This window comes from Macrobrachium nipponense, chromosome 13 (genome assembly GCF_015104395.2).
Source record: "Macrobrachium nipponense isolate FS-2020 chromosome 13, ASM1510439v2, whole genome shotgun sequence".
Lineage (NCBI taxonomy): Eukaryota > Metazoa > Arthropoda > Malacostraca > Decapoda > Palaemonidae > Macrobrachium > Macrobrachium nipponense.
This window is the reverse complement of record NC_087206.1, coordinates 73,733,518-73,752,964: the sequence shown is the minus strand read 5'-3', so window position 1 is coordinate 73,752,964 and position 19,447 is coordinate 73,733,518. Positions and strand designations below refer to the sequence as shown.

At 38.4% G+C, this 19,447-nt stretch overlaps 1 long non-coding RNA gene across 1 annotated transcript in view; it reads left to right on the top strand.

The window, feature by feature from the left end:
* Window positions 1-18,766, top strand: part of LOC135225495 (uncharacterized) — a 43,576-nt gene extending 24,810 nt beyond the window's left edge. The window contains exons 2-3 of the long non-coding RNA XR_010317002.1: window positions 15,473-15,609; window positions 18,272-18,766. This is a non-coding gene — a long non-coding RNA (uncharacterized LOC135225495). The remainder of the gene's footprint in view (window positions 1-15,472; window positions 15,610-18,271) is intronic.
* Window positions 18,767-19,447: the final 681 nt, after the last annotated feature.

Genomic DNA, 19,447 nt, shown 5'->3' with positions numbered 1-19,447 from the left:
AAGAAGTTTTAATATACACTAGAATAAACGTTCAGCTTTCCAATGGTACCACTTTAGTCATGCTAAAAAATACAGGGGTAAAATTAGAAAGCATTTTGTGAGAACTTTCAATGCGTCGAACTCTTCAACTGTTCACCGACGGGTAAAGTACCAAGACCGGAACGTAAACAAGATGTTCACCACGTCCGGACCGGAGAGGGTTAAAGGCCTAACCTAACCTAGTAAGGAATGTAACCTAACCAAACCTAACGTAGTAGGTAACCAAGTAGGGAATGTAACTTAACCATCCGCCCCCCCCCCCTCCCAGTATCCACCCTTGAAGAACTAACCAACCTAGCCTAACCGGGTAACCCCCTTCAAGGAAGTAAAATAAGTAGGTAAACCAACATATAACAAACTAAACCTAAGGGTATGTTGCCTAACCGGGGAGGGGATTCGGCCCCCAGTAGGTAAAATGACATATAAACCTAACTTTGATGGGTGTGGAAGTGTTGTAAAATGTTAAAAGTAACCATACATAACTGCATAATAGTAAGGAAACTGGAAGGGAGGTGTAAATTGTAATGTCTGTAAAACTGTATAATGGAATATATTTAAATGTAGGTTTTATAATAATAATGGCAAACTTTAATCTAGGTATTGGTATCGGTGAGAAATGCATTGTAAATGGTGTAGCGTAAAGAGCCAGTCGTGAATACTGGAAAGGGGAGGGATTGACTTGTGTATAAATGATATAGGGAGTGTGTATGTAATATGCAACGCAATGTGCAATTTCACGTAACCGGTAGGTAGGTAGGTATCGAAACGTCCTAAAACTGAGTTTCTATATCAACACGTAGGCATTTTTAGGTGTCTGTCCTCAATTATAATATAATATTTCAAGTTATATATGGTTAAATGATTAGGTGGGGATATTTCAAAACAGTTATTCTACAAATACTATGGAAAAGGAAAAGGAATAACACTAGAATTCACATAACATGTTTAATAAACAAGTGAGGTAAATGCTTTTATGTAACTCAACGTATGGTTACCAGCCAGGGTTCCCAGATGACACCACTACCAACCAGCCAAAGTCTACCATGAAACCAGCCAAAATCCCGCAAACTGGAAATCCAACCAACCCAAATAACCGCAAATCCATATGTGTGTTTATATTTATCTTTATAAATGCATATTTTTTATCATATATATGCTTGTATAGCGGCATCATAGTTTTAGTTAGATAATATAAACTAATATAAGAATACAGAAAAAAAACGAGAATGAATTGAAATTTGAATGAGCCTCGTTCTCTGAGAATCCGGCGGCCTGTTTTTGTGGTTGTCTGGTCATCTACATATTTTGCTTAAATATTACCAAGTTTTTACTGAAAACCTATTCAAATTCCCCAGATTTTCCTGAAAACCTTCAAAAATCCCAAACTGGGGAGAGATTCCTCAACGTGAGATCAGTGTTTAGCTCAAATAGAAAGTGTTTTTGAAAACCAGCCAAATACCACTAACATGCCAAAGTGAATTTTTACCCACCAAATTAGGAAAAAAGCCAAATTTGGTGAGAAACTACCAAATCTGGGACCCTGTTACCACCCAATCCTTCACTCAGTCCGGTAGCAATGTAGGGGTCATACTGTAACGTGTTTGGCTAAATACATGTATCCTTCCCGTAAACCCCCATTTCTTTCCTCACTAAGAAGTCCTGAGTTTAGGCCAAAACTCCCCTTACAGTTAGCGCATGCGCAGTAGCATTAGCGCATGCGTAGTAGGATTCAGTGTTGTAGGTATGTAGTAGTAGTAAACGAATATGGATGTGGAACGGCTCCCACTATCGCTAGTTTTTGTTATCTCCTATTTGTCCGCCTGTATTTCGTGTTTTTTAAAAAGTGATAATGTGGGAAATACCACAATAACACGGCAAAATCTCCCCTCAAGTGGTTTCTCCCCACCCAAAACCCCAGTTCCCACTGGGGGTCCCCCTTACCGTAGGATAGAGTTGGGGTTTTGTCAAACCCAAATCCCCGGTTCCCAAATTGGGAATCCCCTTTGCCGTAGGCTAGAGTTCAAAAGTAAATTATCGTGCGAAATAAATATTACTTCAAATTCTTGTTCAGGAGGTAAAACTGCATAGAAAAACCGCAACTGCCATACTCTGGGCCGCCGCGGATAGGTACACTATATCTACCTAACCTAGTAAGGAACATAACCTAACCTAACCTAGTAGGGAAATACTAGGCCTAACGTAACCTAGTAAGGAATGTAACCTAACCAACCTAACCAAACCTAACCTAGTAGGGAACATTGCCTGACCAGGGGGGCTTCGCCCCCCCGTACCCCCCCTTAAAGGCCTAACCAAACCTAGTAAGGAAAGTAACCTAACCTAACCTAGTAGGGAAATACTAGGCCTAACGTAACCTAGTAAGGAATGTAACCTAACCTAACCTAACCTAGTAGGGAATATTGCCTGACCAGGGGGGCTTTGCCCCCCCGTACCCCCCCCTTAAAGGCCTAACCTAACCTAGTAAGGAATGTAACCTAAACAACCTAACCTAACCTAACCTAGTAGGGAATATTGCCTGACCATGGGGGCTTCGCCCCCCGTACCCCCCCTTAAAGGCCTAACCTAACCTAGTAAGGAAATGTAACATAACCAACCTAACGTAGTAGGTAACCAAGTAGGGAATGTAACCTAACCAACCCCCCCCCCCAACCCCCCCCCCCTCCCGGTATCCACCCTTGAAGAACTAACCAACCTAGCCTAACCGGGTAACCCCCTTCAAGGAAGTAAAACTAGTAGGTAAACCAACATAACAAACTAAACCTAAGGGTAGTTGCCTAACCGGGGAGGGGATTCGGCCCCCAGTAGGTAAAATGACATATAAACCTAACTTTGATGGGTGTGGAAGTGTTGTAATATGTTAAAAGTAACCATACATAACTGCATAATAGTAAGGAAACTGGAAGGGAGGTGTAAATTGTAATGTCTGTAAAACTGTATAATGGAATATATTAAATGAGGTTTTATAATAATAATGGCAATATATTTAAATGTTATATATTTAAATGTAGGTTTTATAATAATAATGGAAAAACAAACTTTAATCTAGGTATTGGTATCGGTGAGAAATGCATTGTAAATGGTGTAACGTAAAGAGCCAGTCGTGAATACTGGAAAGGGGAGGGATTGACTTGTGTATAAATGATATAGGGAGTTTGTATGTAATATGCAACGCAATGTGCAATTTCACGTAACAGGTAGGTAGTAGGTATCGAAACGTCCTAAAACTGAGTTCTATATCAACACGTAGGCATTTTTAGGTGTCTGTCCTCAAATTATAACATAATATTTCAAGTTATATATGGTGAAATGATTAGGTGGGGATATTTCAAAACAGTTATTATACAAATACTATGGAAAAGGAAAAGGAATAAACACTAGAATTCACATAACATGTTTAATAAACAAATTAGGTAAATGCTTTTATGTAACTCAACGTATGGTTACCAGCCAGGGGTTCCCACCAGATGACATCACTACCAACCAGCCAAAGTCTACCATGAAACCAGCCAAAATCCCGCCAAATGGAAATCCAAACCAACCCCCCAAATAACTCCGGCAAATATATGTGTGTTTATATTTATCTTTATAAATGCATATTTTTTATCATATATATGCTTGTATAGCGGCATCATAGTTTTAGTTAGATAATATAAACTAATATAAGAATACAGGAAAAAAAACGAGAATGAATTGAAATTTTGAAATGAGGCCCGTTCTCTGAGAATCCGGCGGCCTGTTTTTGTGGTCGTCTGGTGTGTGTGTGATTTTTATTTCAAATTCCATCTTCATATTTTGCTTAAATGTTACCAAGTTTTTACTGAAAACCTATTCAAATTCCCAACCCAAGATTTTCCTGAAAACCTTCAAAAATTCCCAATCTGGGGAGTAGATTCCTCAAACGTGGGATCAGTGTTTAGCTCAATAGAAAGTGTTTGAAAACCAGCCAAAGTGAATTTTTAACCCACCAAATTAGGAAAAAAAAGCCAAATTTGGGTGAGAAAACTGCCAAATCTGGGAACCCTGTTACCACCCAAATCCTTCACTCAGTTCCTGGTAGCAATGTAGGGGTCATACTGTAACGTGTTTGGCTAAATACATGTATCCCTCCCGTAAACCCCCATTTCTTTCCTCACTAAAAAGTCTGAGTTTAGGCCAAAAGCTCCTTTACAGTTAGCGCATGCGCAGTAGCATTAGCACATGCGTAGTAGGATTCAGTGTTGTGGTAGTAGTAGTAGTAGTAGACGAATATGGATGTGGAACGGCTCCACTATCGCTAGTTTGTTATCTCTTATTTCCGCCTGTATTTCGTGTTTTTAAAAGTGATAAATGTGGGAAATACCACAATAACACGGCAAAACTCCCCCCCCAAGTGGTTCTCCCCACCCAAAACCCCGGTTCCCAATGGGGGTTTCCCCTTCGTAGGATAGGTGGGGTTTTGTCCCCACCCAAAACCCCGGTTCCCACTGGGGGTCCCCCTTACCGTAGGATAGAGTTGGGTTTTGTCCCCACCCAAAACCCCGGTTCCCACTGGGAATCCCCTTTACCGTAGGATAGAGTTGGTTTTGTCCCCACCCAAAACCCCGGTTCCCAAATTGGGATCCCCCTTTCCGTAGGATAGAGTTCAAGGTAAATTAAGTCGTCCGAATAAATATTACTTCAAATTCTTGTTCAGGAGGTAAAACTGCATAGAAAAACCGCAACTGCCATACTCTGGGCCGCCGCGGATAGGTACACTAGATCTACCAGAAATTGTTATGGGTCAGGCATGTAAAGGTGAATATAGAAAAAAAGGAGAAAAAATGCATGTGTAAATTGGAATGTCTGTAAAATGAGAGGATGTAATACCAATTTCATGAAAAATTTAATACCATCAATTTAAAAAAATGTAATACCATCAATTTCACGTCATTGACAGGAAGGCTTCGAAACGTCCTAAAACCGCCTTTTAGTCCACCCCTCAGGAGAGTTTCAGTGGCCTGCCCTCAATTGTAACGTAATATTGTAAGATATATAAGGCAACATTATGAAGTGAGAATAAGTCAGTGCACATATTAAACAATACTATGATAAACGGAACAGAAATAAAAGCTTGAAATAATATTACACAATTACAAAACAAATAAGGAAAAGGAATATATGCAACAATGCATGAATCCTCCCCAAAAACCACCTATCGCAACGTAGGGTTAATAATGCAACATGATTGGTTAAATACATGTAACCCCCTACAATACCCCATCATTTATCTCCTTAGGAAGTTTATGTCTGAACTAAAAGCTCCCTTATATCTCGGCGCATGCGCAGTAGGATTGGCGCATGCGTAGTAGGATTCGGCGTCGTAATAGCAATATCAATTAGTGGATTTGGGCTATGTAACGGCTCCATTACTGGTTTATTTATCGCTTTATTTAAGCTTGTGTTTCAAATGTCATAAATAAGAGGAAATGACACAATAACACTACAAAACCTTCCCCCAAGTGTTTTACCCCACCCAAAACCCCGCATTCCCATCGGTCCCCCTTACCGTAGGATAGAGTTCAAAGGTAAATTACACGTTAATTACAGCTGGCCGAAAAAATATTTTAAATTCGTGTTCAGTAGGTAAAACTGTATAGAAAAACGTCAACTGGAATAGTCTAGTTCGCCGCGGAATAAGGGCTTAGATCTACCAATTCCTCTTCAGACTGAGCTCTCGTTTGTTCGTTTGTATTAAAAACATAGACTGGTAGATCTAAGCCCTTATACTGCGGTGAACTAGACTATGCCAATTTTTCTATACATTTTTACCTCCTGAACAAGAATTTAAGATATTTTTTCGGCCGGCTGTAATTAACGTGTAATTTACCTTTTAACTCTATCCTATGGTTAGGGGGACAAATGGGAATGAGGGGTTCTAGGTGGGGTAAAAAACTTGGGCGAATTATGCCATTCAACTGTATCCTACGGTAAGGGGGGCTGATGGGAATGCGGGGTTTAGGGTGTGGTAAAACACTTTGGGGAAGGTTTTGTAGTGTTATTGTGTCATTTCCTCTTATTTATGACATTTGACACACGAAATAAAAGCTTAAATAAAGCTATAAATAAACCGATAATGGAGCTGTTACATAGCCAAAATCTACTTATTGCTACTGCTAATACGACGCCGAATCCTACTACACATGCGCCAATCCTACTGTGCATGCGCCGAGATATAAGGGAGCTTTTAGTTCAGACACAAATTTCCTAAGGAGATAAATGATGGGGGTTTTGTAGGGGGTTACATGTATTTAACCAATCATGTTGCATTATTAACCCTACGTTGTGATAGGAGGTTTTTGGGGAGGATTCATGCATTGTTACATATATTCCTTTTCCTCATTTGTTTTGTAATTGTGTAATATTACTTCAAGTTTTTATTTCTGTTCTGTTTATCATAGTTTTGTTTAATATGTGCACTGACTTGTTCTCACTTCATAATGTTGCCTTATAGATCTTACAATATTACATTACAATTAAGGGTAGGGCACTGAAAGTCTCCTGAGGGGTGGGACTAGAAGGCGGTTTTAGGACGTTTCGAGATCTTTCTGTCAATGACGTGAAATTGATGGTATTACTTCTTTCGTGAAATTGGTATTACATCTTTATATTTTACAGACATTCCAATTTACACATGCATTTTTTCTCCCTTCTTTTTTCTATATTCACCTTTACATGCCTGTCTGACCCATAACAAGTTCTTGTTCTATTAGGATGGGTTGGTTAGGTTACGATCCTAACCTCTGTTACATTTCTAAGATTACCTTCCTTTAAGAGGGTCAGGCAACATGTTCTACTAAGTTAGGTTAGGTTAGGTTGGTTAGGTTACGATCCTAACCTATGTTACACTTATAAGATTACCTTCCTTTAAGGGTCGGAGCTCCCCCGGTCAAGCAACATGTTCTACTAGGTTAGGTTAGGTTAGGTTGGTTAGGTTACGATCCTAACCTATATGTTACACTTCTAAGATTACCTTCCTTTAAGGGGGGGTACAGGGGGCAGAGCCCCCTGGCCAGGCATTATGTTTGACTAGGTTAGGTTAGGTTGGTTCGGTTACGATCCTAACCTATGTTACACTTCTAAGATTGCCTTCCTTTAAGGGGGGTGGGGTAGGGGGGGTCAGGTAACACGTTCTTCTAGGTTAGGTTGGTTAGTTAGGATCCTAACCTATGAGTTAAACTTCTAAGACTGCCTTCCTTCAAGGGGGGTTACGGGGGGCCGAGTCCCCCCAGTCAGGGAACACATTCTACTAGGTTAGGGTAGGTTAAGTTGGTTTGGTTACTATCCTAACCTATATGTTACACTTCTAAGATTTCCTTCCTTTAAGGGGGGCTATGGGGATGGGGGGAGCCTGCTGGTTAGATTACACAATTTTGACAATTGTCCTCAACATTTCTTATGCTCAATCACCCCCTGAACTGGCCCACTCTGATCCTTGAAACTTGATAATATTCTATTCATTATTCACTAAAATGGTCTTAGACTTGTATTTGATAATTTATACTTAAGTACCAGATGTGTAAATACCAGATGTAAAACACTGTGTATAGATAGATTTCAATGTATATTTCAATGTATGTATGGATTATTAGCTCTTATGTAAAATATGTGTCCCTACTGTAAGGTTTCATTGCAATATTTTTTACTTTAATAATACACGATAACTTTGGTTTCATAAACATAAAAGCAGCTATGTTTGTACGATTTCACTCAACATTTGTCAAGTTCAATTACCCCCTAACAGGCCTCCCTCATTTCCTATATTGTCCACCCATTCTTGTTTTTTTTTCACAAACGTGAATATTTACCCCCCACCCCACCTCCTCCCTACTGTTTCGTGGTCCCCCCCCCACCCCCCTCCCTTCCTCCTGACAAACTTGCTAGTGTCTCATTTCACTAATTAACGAGCCAGATGGTGGAAGCAGTCCCAGGCACCCCCACCTCCTCCTGGCCTCATTACTAACTCGATTCTGCCCAGTACATGTGTTAACTGTTTCCTTAGTTATAAGGACATTTCGGCCCATTACTCGGGGCAGTATGAAAGGTTGGTAATATACTGTCAAGATCACGGCAGTGGCGTACTTTAAAATCCACCTCCACCCTTTAAGGTAAGGTTCCTAATCTTTATGTACTTTGTTATATTGTGTTTTAGTGTTCCAAAGGTTTAGTGCTTTTGATGTCGGTGATATTTAGTGGGAATTATTTACCACCATATCCCAGCGTGGCTTTACCAACTCGTACCTCTGCCTTCCTCTTCCAGTATCCGGCACACCCCACCTTTACCGGACATAAGGCTCCCTGTTAGTTACGTATCCCCCACCCCCTACCAGCATTCAAATATAGCGGTTTGTTTACGTTTCATGGCCCCAAACCAACACTTCGAAGATTGTTCAGTCGAAGTAGACTATGGCAATTGACGTTTCCCTATTTTATTTTACTTACTTTACAAGAGTTTAAGGTGATATTTTTCCGGTCGACTGTAACTAATCTGTTATTTACCTTTGAACTCTGTAGTTGGTACATCGGACCCCTTGTACTGTCATGTAGTCTTCAGAGGTAATTTATGGTTTAATTACAGTCGACCGAATAAATATTACTTTAAAATCTTGTTCAGCAGGTAAAATAACATAGGAAAACATCAACTGCCATAGTCTACTGTACCGCGGAATGCGGGCTTAGAATTACCATCAATGATGATTATCCACATTTTACTTGGGACTAGCATTTTAACAAAACTAGAATCACGTGACTTGAATACCCAATCAGGGAACAGTTTTACTAGGAAACTAACACTTTTCGACACTTTTCACACAATTTCCACCGCTAATTTTTCAGTCTTTTGAGAGCCATGGAAGCGTGTGAACCTTCAACTTCTGGTGCGATTTCTCATTTGCCATCTACTTTGACATCAGTTTATGTGGATTTTCTCCCAAGTTCTCGTCTCAATTGCTGTTCCTGTAGAAAGTAGGAACAAAGTGACAGTTTTAACAGTGAAAAGGGATTATATAGAGCCCGGCACTACCATCATTTCCGAGTGTTGGAAGGCATAAGATTGCCTAAATGAGGAGGGATTTCTTCATTTAAGTCAACCACTCCTTGAACTTTGTGGACCCGCACACTGGAGCTCATACTAATACTATTGAGAGGCGGTGGCGGGATTTGAAGAATCTGTTGCCTAAATACGGTCGTCGAAAGGATCAGTTTGTTGGATATTTGGCTCTTGCCTACTTTAAATTGCATTTTAAAGTATTGGATCATAGGCTCTATCGTGACTCGAGATGGAATCACGATAGTGTATTTATAAAGACCAGTAAACAGTCATTTATCTTTAGTTTGTAAGGGAAATATTGTAAACATTATGCAGTGCAAGATGCGTAGAAAATTATATATAAGTTGTGTGGAATTGTTAGTGATAGTATAATATTTCTTTATATTAAGTGTTTTTGAAGAGTTAAATACATTAAATGGTGGTTTAACTCTAAGCAATCTTTAACAAGTCGTTAAGTATTGTCGCTAGTGAATGCGGGTCGCGCATGCGTGGATCGTCAATCGTCTCCGACTGATTTGAGTCAGTCAAGAAGTACCGGTTTAGTTGTTAAAGTGTGAAGGTCAACGTCACCTTACAGTAGCTCAACATGCGAGGGGGGTAAAGGAATCAACACAACTTCAGAGAAATAATATCATCATGTATTACAGCTAAGTCTAAGATTTAAAAGTGTTTTAGGTGATAATATTGAAGGCATGCATGCACGATAGATATTGTTACTGACAGGCATTGTAAATGAATAAGGCTATTCTTCGGATCGTGGTATAGGAATTACACAATGTTTTAAAGGTTATATAAGTATAAATCTATTCCTGGTCAATAATGGTTGATACGATCACAAAATATGGTAATTTAAGACGTATAAACACAACGCAATTTCTCGATTTATTGAATGAAAGGAACAGAAAAGAATCCTTGAAAAAATCTGTTCGTGAACCTGGTAATATGCGAACCAAATTAGGGTAAGTTTAAGTTTTCATATTTTATTGAATATTTTTATATGTTTACTATTTGGATTCTTTTGAGTAAAGATAGGCTCCATGCATTCTTAAAGGTGGCAGCTCACCTTTACCCTCCAACCTAAGTAAGTACACAAAGGGTTTTAGGCTGTCTTATATTTAATATGGCTGTGTAAGGCGGGGGGGGGGGGGGGATTCCCCCCCCCCCTCGCTAGGTAAGGATACGGCTACTAGGTTAGGTTAGATGGTTTGTTTAGGATAGCTGGTGGCCTTGTTTATTGCTAATTCCGCATGTGCCCATTATTCGTATGTTAAAACGGATTCTTTAATTCATTCCCCACCCAAAAACCCCGGTTTCCCACTGGGGGTCCCCCAAGATTGGAAAGGTTTACAAATACGGTAAAAATACTGTTCCTCCTCAAAAAAAAAAAAAGGTCAGCTTTAGATAAAGCACTAAGTAATTCATCAGAAAAAAAAAATTATCAAAATTATTAGTGGCGGAGCTATTGTATAGAATTACCAAATGTTGAATTTTTACGAGAATTCGGTGATTTTCACAACCGGCTTTTGTGAAGCTTTCCTGGGTTGTAATCAGTGGACCATCAAAAATATATTTATTTGGATCAATGATTAGGAGGCGTTACTGGAACACGGGTAGCGGTTGGATACAATGAATATTCACGAATTCAAAATTAAATTGGAAGTTAATGTAGAATATTTTGTGAAAATTTCCAAATTTTCATGTAAGTGGTCAGTGCCAAGGCCAACTCGAGTAAATGCAAATTCAGGGAAGTATTTGCTCCAACCCCCACCAAATAAAATATAACTGCCACAACTTAACCTAGCCTTACAAAAGTTATTTCCGTGACCGGGTTACGGCCGGTTCCAACCAACCTCCTCCCAGAGTTCCAAGAAAATTTTGGTTCTTTTCTGCCGTCAATGAGATAGTTCCACATCCCCCCTTTTTTATGAAGTATGTATCCTAGGATCGTTCTTATACGTGTTTTTGGACACCGACTAATCGGTAACATAATCTGCCAAAATTTCTTTCCCACATCTCTTGCTTCGTGGCCACAGTGTATAGCTATAGTAAAACTGATAAGCCAAAATGTTTAAAATTTCCGCAGTTTGTCAGTGAGTGGTGCAATAAATAAATAAAGAAACTGGTCTATTTCTCAAATGCCGGTAAGCCTTCATTTTGAAGGTAGTGCTGGTAAGGAAAATACCTGCTCCACACTTGAATTTTGTCTTAACAGTTTTGAGATTAGGTGGTATCGTACGTACGCCAGGTTACCGATTCAGTCAAGGTGTTACCTCTTCCGGTGTAAAAAAGTGGCCCATTGCCAGCTAGCTAAGAGATCAGGCCTAAATTTGGGGAGTCTGTTCACATCGTACCCTACTCATTTAAGTTTTTCGATTTTACCTTAGTAGTAAGAGGGCAACGAATCTTGTATAATACCTTGATGAAAAGGGAAGTGATTTGTTGAACCACCACAGTTGTTAGACCTAAGTAAATGTGGTGGAAGTGGATTAAGGCATTGAAACACAAGCTAGTGTCAGTATCGGTGGTGGTAATGACGTCTGTCGGTAATTCCAGGCAATAACTCCGCACGTTTTGCAAGACACTTCCCGGTGAGTATGACAGCCACTGTGGATTGAGGCGTCAAAAGTATTTCGCCGTGCTTAGTACTAGCCCCTGGAGGTTAATTGCAGTCGACCCCCCAAAAACGGTCAATTCTTGATGAGCAATCCAAATACTATATGAAACTAATTTCCAAAGAATAGCCCCCACCCTCCCCCCTCCCCCCTCCCCTATGTTACTTTGTTGTATAGGCCTCCCGACATGTAACCTTTCAGAATATACAGTTACGGTTTTAGGAATGGTTGAACCTAATAGGGAAAGCGTTTCACTACCATCAGATTACCAACAATGGCCGCTTCTTATAACTTGTTTATGGGTCATAACGTGTAACAAAGTATGTGAAACTGACATTCTTTCATGTGATTTAAAATCTATTTTTTTGATAAACTAGCCACTTTTAGTCCTGAAAAATTCTTATCTTGCTATTATGAGTGAACAGCGTGTCGAGACTTTTCATTAAAATATTACGCAGGCTAATGCTAATTAAATCACACCAGTAAAAGGTTTGTAATAGGCAATTTTACGTCACTAATCAGCCCTAGATAGAAAAAAAATTAATATGCGAGTTTACGGTTCACCTGGCATGTTCATAAAATTTCGAAGTTAATTGTGAAATTTAAGGCTTTCCATAAATTGAGGCTGAAATGAATATCATATCGCCAAAGTTAACTTTACAATCTCCGCTCAGAATCTTGAGAGCGAATCAGTGGCGTAACTAAGGGTAGGGGGTGGGGCCCTCCGCCCCACTCTCCCCCTAACGGCACTGTTCGAGGTGGGGGGGGGGGGGACTTATCATTTGGTATTGGCGAATTCGCTCCTAATCAAGCTCGTAGGGTTCCGTAGTAAATCTTGATTTTTTTTTCGAAATAAAATAAATGATTGAGATGTCAAGACTTAGAATGTGCGTTAATTTTTAACACGGAATTGGGAGGCACTTTCAGGACGCCCCGGGCACTAATAATCCTAGTAACGCCACTGGAGAGAATGAGTCATTAGGTGGTCTTTTCTTTACTGTGTTCACGATTGTTCAAGTATTTACCGAATATTTACCTCCACATTTTACTACCTTTTATTTTTCCAGAATTTAAAACCTAATATAAGGCAAACGTTTCAGTTTAGTACAAGTTAGGAAACTCATTTATTAGGACAGGCCTATCGTAGGCGACATGGTTTAATATTAGAGGTGGTAATTTTGTGTACTCATTCAAATTTAGTTTCAAAAAATAAAAGTAGAATTTTATTAAGCATGAATAAAACTCCCAGGTATCTTGAAGTTATTTGCGGATGACACAATTTATTTCTATATAAACGACGTTCAAAAGTAAAATTATTAAGTAAATTATGTTCTTACAAATTTTAAGAAATATATTAAGTTAAAGGAACTAACCAATTGGAACTAACCGATTGAACATTAACATGAATTTGTTGTAGAGAGAGAGAGAGAGAGAGAGAGAGAGAGAACTAACTAAGGAAGCTTTGATGAAATCTGATTAGTCATGACGGATGACCCAATATGCTTGGAGGTATGGATATCCTCTTGTAAATTGATGTTCCAATAATATTTAACCAGGAAATTCTTAATACTTAATTATTTCAAGGTTATTAACAGAAAATTTTGGTCATTCCCGATGAGGTCTTTACTCAGAAATCGACTAGACTCAATTCACGATAATCATAAGCTTTTGTTGGCGGTTTTTAGCCTATAAATTCACAAGTTGCGTCAGTGTGTGTGAAAGTCCTTTTGTTTTAAAACTATACCTTTGGGTATTTCATTTTTTCAATGTAGGTACTGTTAACTATTTTTTTCTAGAAGTTGAGAAAGTTTTGCGAGTTACAATTTGTTAATTTTTGTTGAAAAGTTTGCGAGTTCCCAGTTTTAGGTGCGGTAATTCATGCTTACGATAATGTAATTCAGGCTTACAGTATTGTAATTCAGGCTTTCGGTAATGTAACTGAGGCTTGCAGTATTGTAATTCACGCTTTCGGTAATGTAATTCAGGCTTACGGTCAGTAAAGTAATTCAAGCTTACAGTTATGTATTTCAGGCTTACAGTAATGTAATTCAGGCTTACTGTATTGTAAATCAGGGTTATGGTAATATAATTCAGGGTTACTGTAATATACTAACCCAGGAAGTCTAATTCTCGTAATTCAGTATTTACCAGGTGTTCAGCTCCTTACGACCTTAAACCCCCCCCCCCCCCCCCCACACACACACACACACACACACACACAAAGGGTGCATTACATTATCACGAGCCTGAATTACATTACCGGAAGCCCGAATTGCATTACCGTAGGCCTGAATACCTCGATTCTCGGGCATTCCATTGAGGGGTCAGAGATGTGTATTTCTGGTGATAGTTCACCCTGGACGTGGTTCGGAAGTCACGTTAGGCCGTTGGTCCCGTTGCTGGATAACCACTGGTTCCATGCAACGTTAAAACACCATGCAAACAAACAAACAAACCGAAAGCCTGAATTGCAGTACCGTGAGCCTGATGTACATAACAGTAAGCTTGAATTCTATTACAGTAGAGTATGTGATTGTGTTCTTGGAAATGCTGTGAAATAATTACTTGCATCCCCGGAAAAACTAGTTTTTGAAACGACTTGGCGTGGTGGTTTAGAAGAATTCAGCGTAGAACTCTTGGGCTAAGTTTAATAGTGGTAACAATAATCCTACTATAAATGTCAAAGACAATTATAAAATATATAAGAAGCAACCAATTTTGAAAACGTCCAATAGCCCACCACAGAGGGTATCGTCCCTGTGGAGGGCTGTACATAAAACATAAAACCAAAATGAACAACATGAAAATATATTGTATCCAAATATATATTTGAAGTATAACTCACCCGAGTGCAGTAGCATACTAACGGACTGTTTCTGGTCACCATTAGTTTTTATCAAGTGTATGCAAATTAGGTTTAATGGGATTCGCTCGTCATTTTGTCTTCAAAGCCGAATAGTAGTAACTGGTATATTAACAACAACTGTATAAGCAAGATATTTGAGTTAAAAGTTGGCTGATCGTAAAAATGTCTATACTGTGCCAGAAGATATTACAGACAGTTTTAGAAATTTTGTCACCGTGCAAACCTGCATGGAGTTACAATTAAATAGTGTATAGTTAGTTATATAATTAAAGTGCAAGGAATAACAGGAGTTTTATTCTAAGATAAAATTTATTTCTTTTAAGGAAGACTAATTTTGATTTATCGTATGTAAAAAATATATTAAATAAGACCAGATTCTTGAGGTTAAGTTTGACCAAGTTTTCGTATTTCTATACTGGGCCACAAAGGTCACCTCAAATTACTATTTGCATTTGTTTTTTATTTTATTTGGAACCGGTAATTGTTTTCAGTTGTAGCATAGTTCCAAGACAAATTTTTTTTACCAAAACATTCAGGAGACAAAACACGATGAAAAATATTGATTTGACAAACGAGCTTAGCACAATTGCATATTTATTCAGCGGAAGTGAGTGATCATTAATCGTATAATTGCATTTAAAGGTTTTGCCAAATATTCTTTTTAAAATTGAGCGTACAAGGCTTAACTGACCAACAATATTTGATAGTGTTTTCATCTTTGTTTTTAGATTTAATTTGTAATTATTTTAGATAGAGAAATTTTGTTTAAAATTTGATGTTTTAGTTTAACATTTATTTTTATGCTGGGGGCGGGGGCCAAGCGTATCAGGTCACAAACCAGTAATTTAACTAATTATTCTGGCTTTCTTTCAGGTTGCGGGACCAAAGACAGTCCTAACCTGTCCGAAAAGGCTTCGGATTCTGTGACGTCAGTTTGAACAGGAATTCAAGATGAATCCTATTATGCCCACGTTTTGAGAGATGCAGTTAAACAAGGAATTTAAACAGAGGTACAGTAGGCCTATGCACATTTATTAATCTTGACAAACTTTTATTTTGAATTAGTCTTTGGCGGTTTTGTTACACAACTTGCAATTAGAGGCTGGTCAGACGTTTTCCTGAGAGAAAATAATCTTAGAGCAGAGACTAATTGGGCAGTCCAATGCCCTCGTCCAGCCAAGACAAAAGAAAAAACTGGAATAGGAAAGTGAGCCTTATCTCTGAAGGAAACCGTGGAGCTGGGTCTTAAAGGGGCGAAAAGGAGTCCAGGAAAGCAGGAAAATGAATTAAGTTTTGGGGGATCTTCGAGGGAACACAGTCAGCTGCCCAAATGGTCAGAGAGAATAGTCAATTAGCCAGTTGGTCTTTATTTTTCATTTTTCTCTCCAAAGCTAGTCGTGACCCAGTTAAGTTTTGTGTTAAGAGCAATGCAAGTGAGTATGTTATAGACGGAAGGTATTTTGCCAATGGCATGCCTTGGTTAGGAAGGCCCTTCAAAGAAATTGGGTTAGTTTTACAACATTCATGCACTAGTGACAGGTTAAGTATTGAGTCACTCAAGGGTGAGGATTATCACTTATCTCAAGAGATTATATATATATATATATATATATATTTTTTTTGCACCTGGTATTTGGTTATTTATCCCATTAAACTTTGACTAAATTCTTTTATACAGTATTTATATTTTCTATTTTTTTTGGGGGGAAGGGGGTCTTCACTTGATCCTCTTCCCATCCACTTAGCAAGAATAGAGAACTAGGAGAACCAGGCTATTACGAGACCAATGACAGTATTTTAAGTAGTGGATGAATTATAGGTAAATTTGAGAGGAAACTTTATTGCCCCCTGTGTAGGAATACCAATTTTATGTAGCGTGCTGTAAACTAGTGAATGATCTTTTCCATGTTCTTTTGAATCTTTGTATATTACTTTTTTTGACTTTTCATCTATTGACTTTGACCTCATCCCACATAACTTTCCAACTTTGTAATTTGTCTTGTTCTCATCTCACATAACTGTCTAACTACTTTATAATTTGTCTTGTTCTGCTCTCCCCCTCATTTCAAAGAAAATTCTTCTGGGCCATCTGTGTAAGGGAGTACTAATATCTACTGCTTCCTCAGTATTTTTTCTCTATTTCAAACTGTTTGACAAAATGCGTTCTTCCGAATTTGAGTTTTATATGCTTCATCTTATGTATAATCTCACCACATTCATTGTACACGTTGATTTATGTAAACCAGTACAGTTCCTTTGTTCTTATTGACCATCCGCAGTTGACGAATGAAAAGCAGAAATGATGTTTTTAGTTCATCCACTCTTCCTGCATCACTGGAATCCTTGTGGGAACAGGATCAAATTCTGTTTGATGTATAGTTAAATGGTTTTATCTCGTGATAGTTTTGTGTTTTCCAGAAATTATATTAACTTTTTAAGCCTAATACTGAGAAGATGAGTATTGTTGTAGGTTCAGGAATTAGCTAGTCTTATTATGAATGCTAACCACTCAAAAGTGCTCGTCCCTAGTTTTAACAAATTTAGGTCCTATCATGTTATGACTGTTAAGAATTGTTAGAAGCAGAAATTTGACTGTGAATGATGACTGGATTGAATTAAACCTCATAATGTTTGTATTTTAAATGGGCACAATACCAAATACCGCTGTACTAAATTGATTGGTGCTAGCATGTTTACCAAGATAATAACTGGAATATAATTTAGATAGGTGAATGGGGACTGTGTAGGTATGTTTTTGAGGACATTTCAAGGTCACTACTCTAGTGGTATGGCCTCTTGTTTGTAGTGGAAGAGAAGCAGATAGTAGTTGAAAAAGTAGAAATAATAACAGCAGCAGTATGGCAGTGAAGTCCAAGAAATCATAGTGGGTTACAGGTGAGATGAGATATAGGTACTGGGTGTTCAAGACGAAAATGTGGAGATGTCTTTTTTTCTCTCTTTTTAATGATTGTGAATTTGAAAATGGTTAAGGATTATAGGATTAACATGCCAGTTAGGTTAGGTCTGCTCCATTTAGTGACAGGACACTGAGATTTTTTTTCCTTTTTGGTATGATGGGAAATATGGTATACCAGTCTTTAATTGCTAGTTAGTGAATTTTAGGAAATTTTTACTAATCCAAAAAACAAAAAACTTTTTTTCTTATTATAGCAAAGCATCTTATAAGGATTATCGTTCGTTTTCCGAACTTCTATAGTTTTGTTATAACTATTTGAATTTTATAACTTTGAATTTTGTTTTGGACTATTACTCATAATTCATTCTAGTTTAACATTTCCTACTAGTTCCTTTCCATTTAGGAACAATATTTTATTTGCTGTTAAATCACACACACGTGCACACACACTTTTGTGAATAATTTTTTTTAATGTATTATTGTTCTACAAGTTATTTTTGTTATTTTGCTTTGAAATGAGACACACGCACAATCACTTTTCTGGGTTAACATTTTTTTATGTATCAGTTCAATTCAAGTCATTAAAAACCTTTTATCATTTTGCTCTCTCTCTCTCTCTCTCTCTCTCTCTCTCTCTCTCTCTCTCTCTCTCTCTCTCTCTCTCTCTCTCTCTCTAGTAAAAACTTTACGTAATTACATACTTCAGTATACTTCACTGAAATGTTGTAATAAAGCTTATATTTCTCTTTTTACAGATTGATCCTTTGATGCAACCGAGAGAGAGAAACCCAACCCAGAGAAAGAGCAAATGTTACAAGGAGTTACAAGGATTGGGATGTCGCCAAAGTCTTATTACTCCATCCGAGGAGACATCGTGTGCACTAGAGAGAGAAGCAACCCAACCCAAAGAGAGAGTTTCAAGAGAATATTAAAGAGGAACTCTGGTGATAAATCACGAGAACGAGGAGAGGCAAGAGGATCGCCGGTAACCTTCAAAACCCAAAGAAAGATGTCGGTAATCCAGGGCAGTTAATAAAATGTTCTGGACGCCTCAAATTTTACACACAAATTTAATCCTTTTTTTTTTTTTCAAACCCACTGGCGTAATGTCCGGTCTGAAGAGTTGTGGAATAGGCCCACTTAATTTGGTATTGTAAATGCTACTCTTGATGTAGTGTTATGTATTTCTCTTATGTAATTCTCTGCATTTGTAATGCTACTCTTGTTTATGTAATAAATTACCACACTTTCGTCATAATTAAGACTGTATATATGCAGGGTGGTATATTTTAAACAAAGATGGCACAGGCATAAGTCATAATACACGTGAGGTCATACTGAACTAGCTTGCTAAGCCAGCAGCATGTAAATGTTCCTTTTAAGACAGCTCAAGAGAGACTGATGTTCTTGACTTCACCTTATAAAGATGCACACCAGGGGAGGTTGCCAGCTAGAGTATCTCGAAGGGGATTTTGGAGGTGGCTAGAAATTCGAGGTGGTCTAGAGGCAAGTAGAGAAGGTTGGAAGGCCCTTACCACCTCAAGGTGATCCAGAGGTTGGATAGGCACAGATGGAATGTGGATAGAGAAGGTTGGGAGGCCCTTACCACCACCACCCACCACCACCACGGCTGGCCAGGAAGACCCCCAGCCTCCATAACTCCTGGAAAGAGATTAATACTTTAGTATTAATTATATACACTGCTTAGTAATGCTACACACTACTAGCAAATACTGGCTAAATTAATGACAACTGTTTTTTAATGCCATGCTAGTAGAGAACACTAATTGACCGAAAAGCTGGTACTAAGGCTGATTTAAAGCTTTATTAGATAACCACAACATGAATCTAACTTTACTAATTCTGGTTTACCCAAGCAGAGAGATTACTATGTAAGGAAAGCTTATGTTTACTGCTTAGTCATGCTGCGT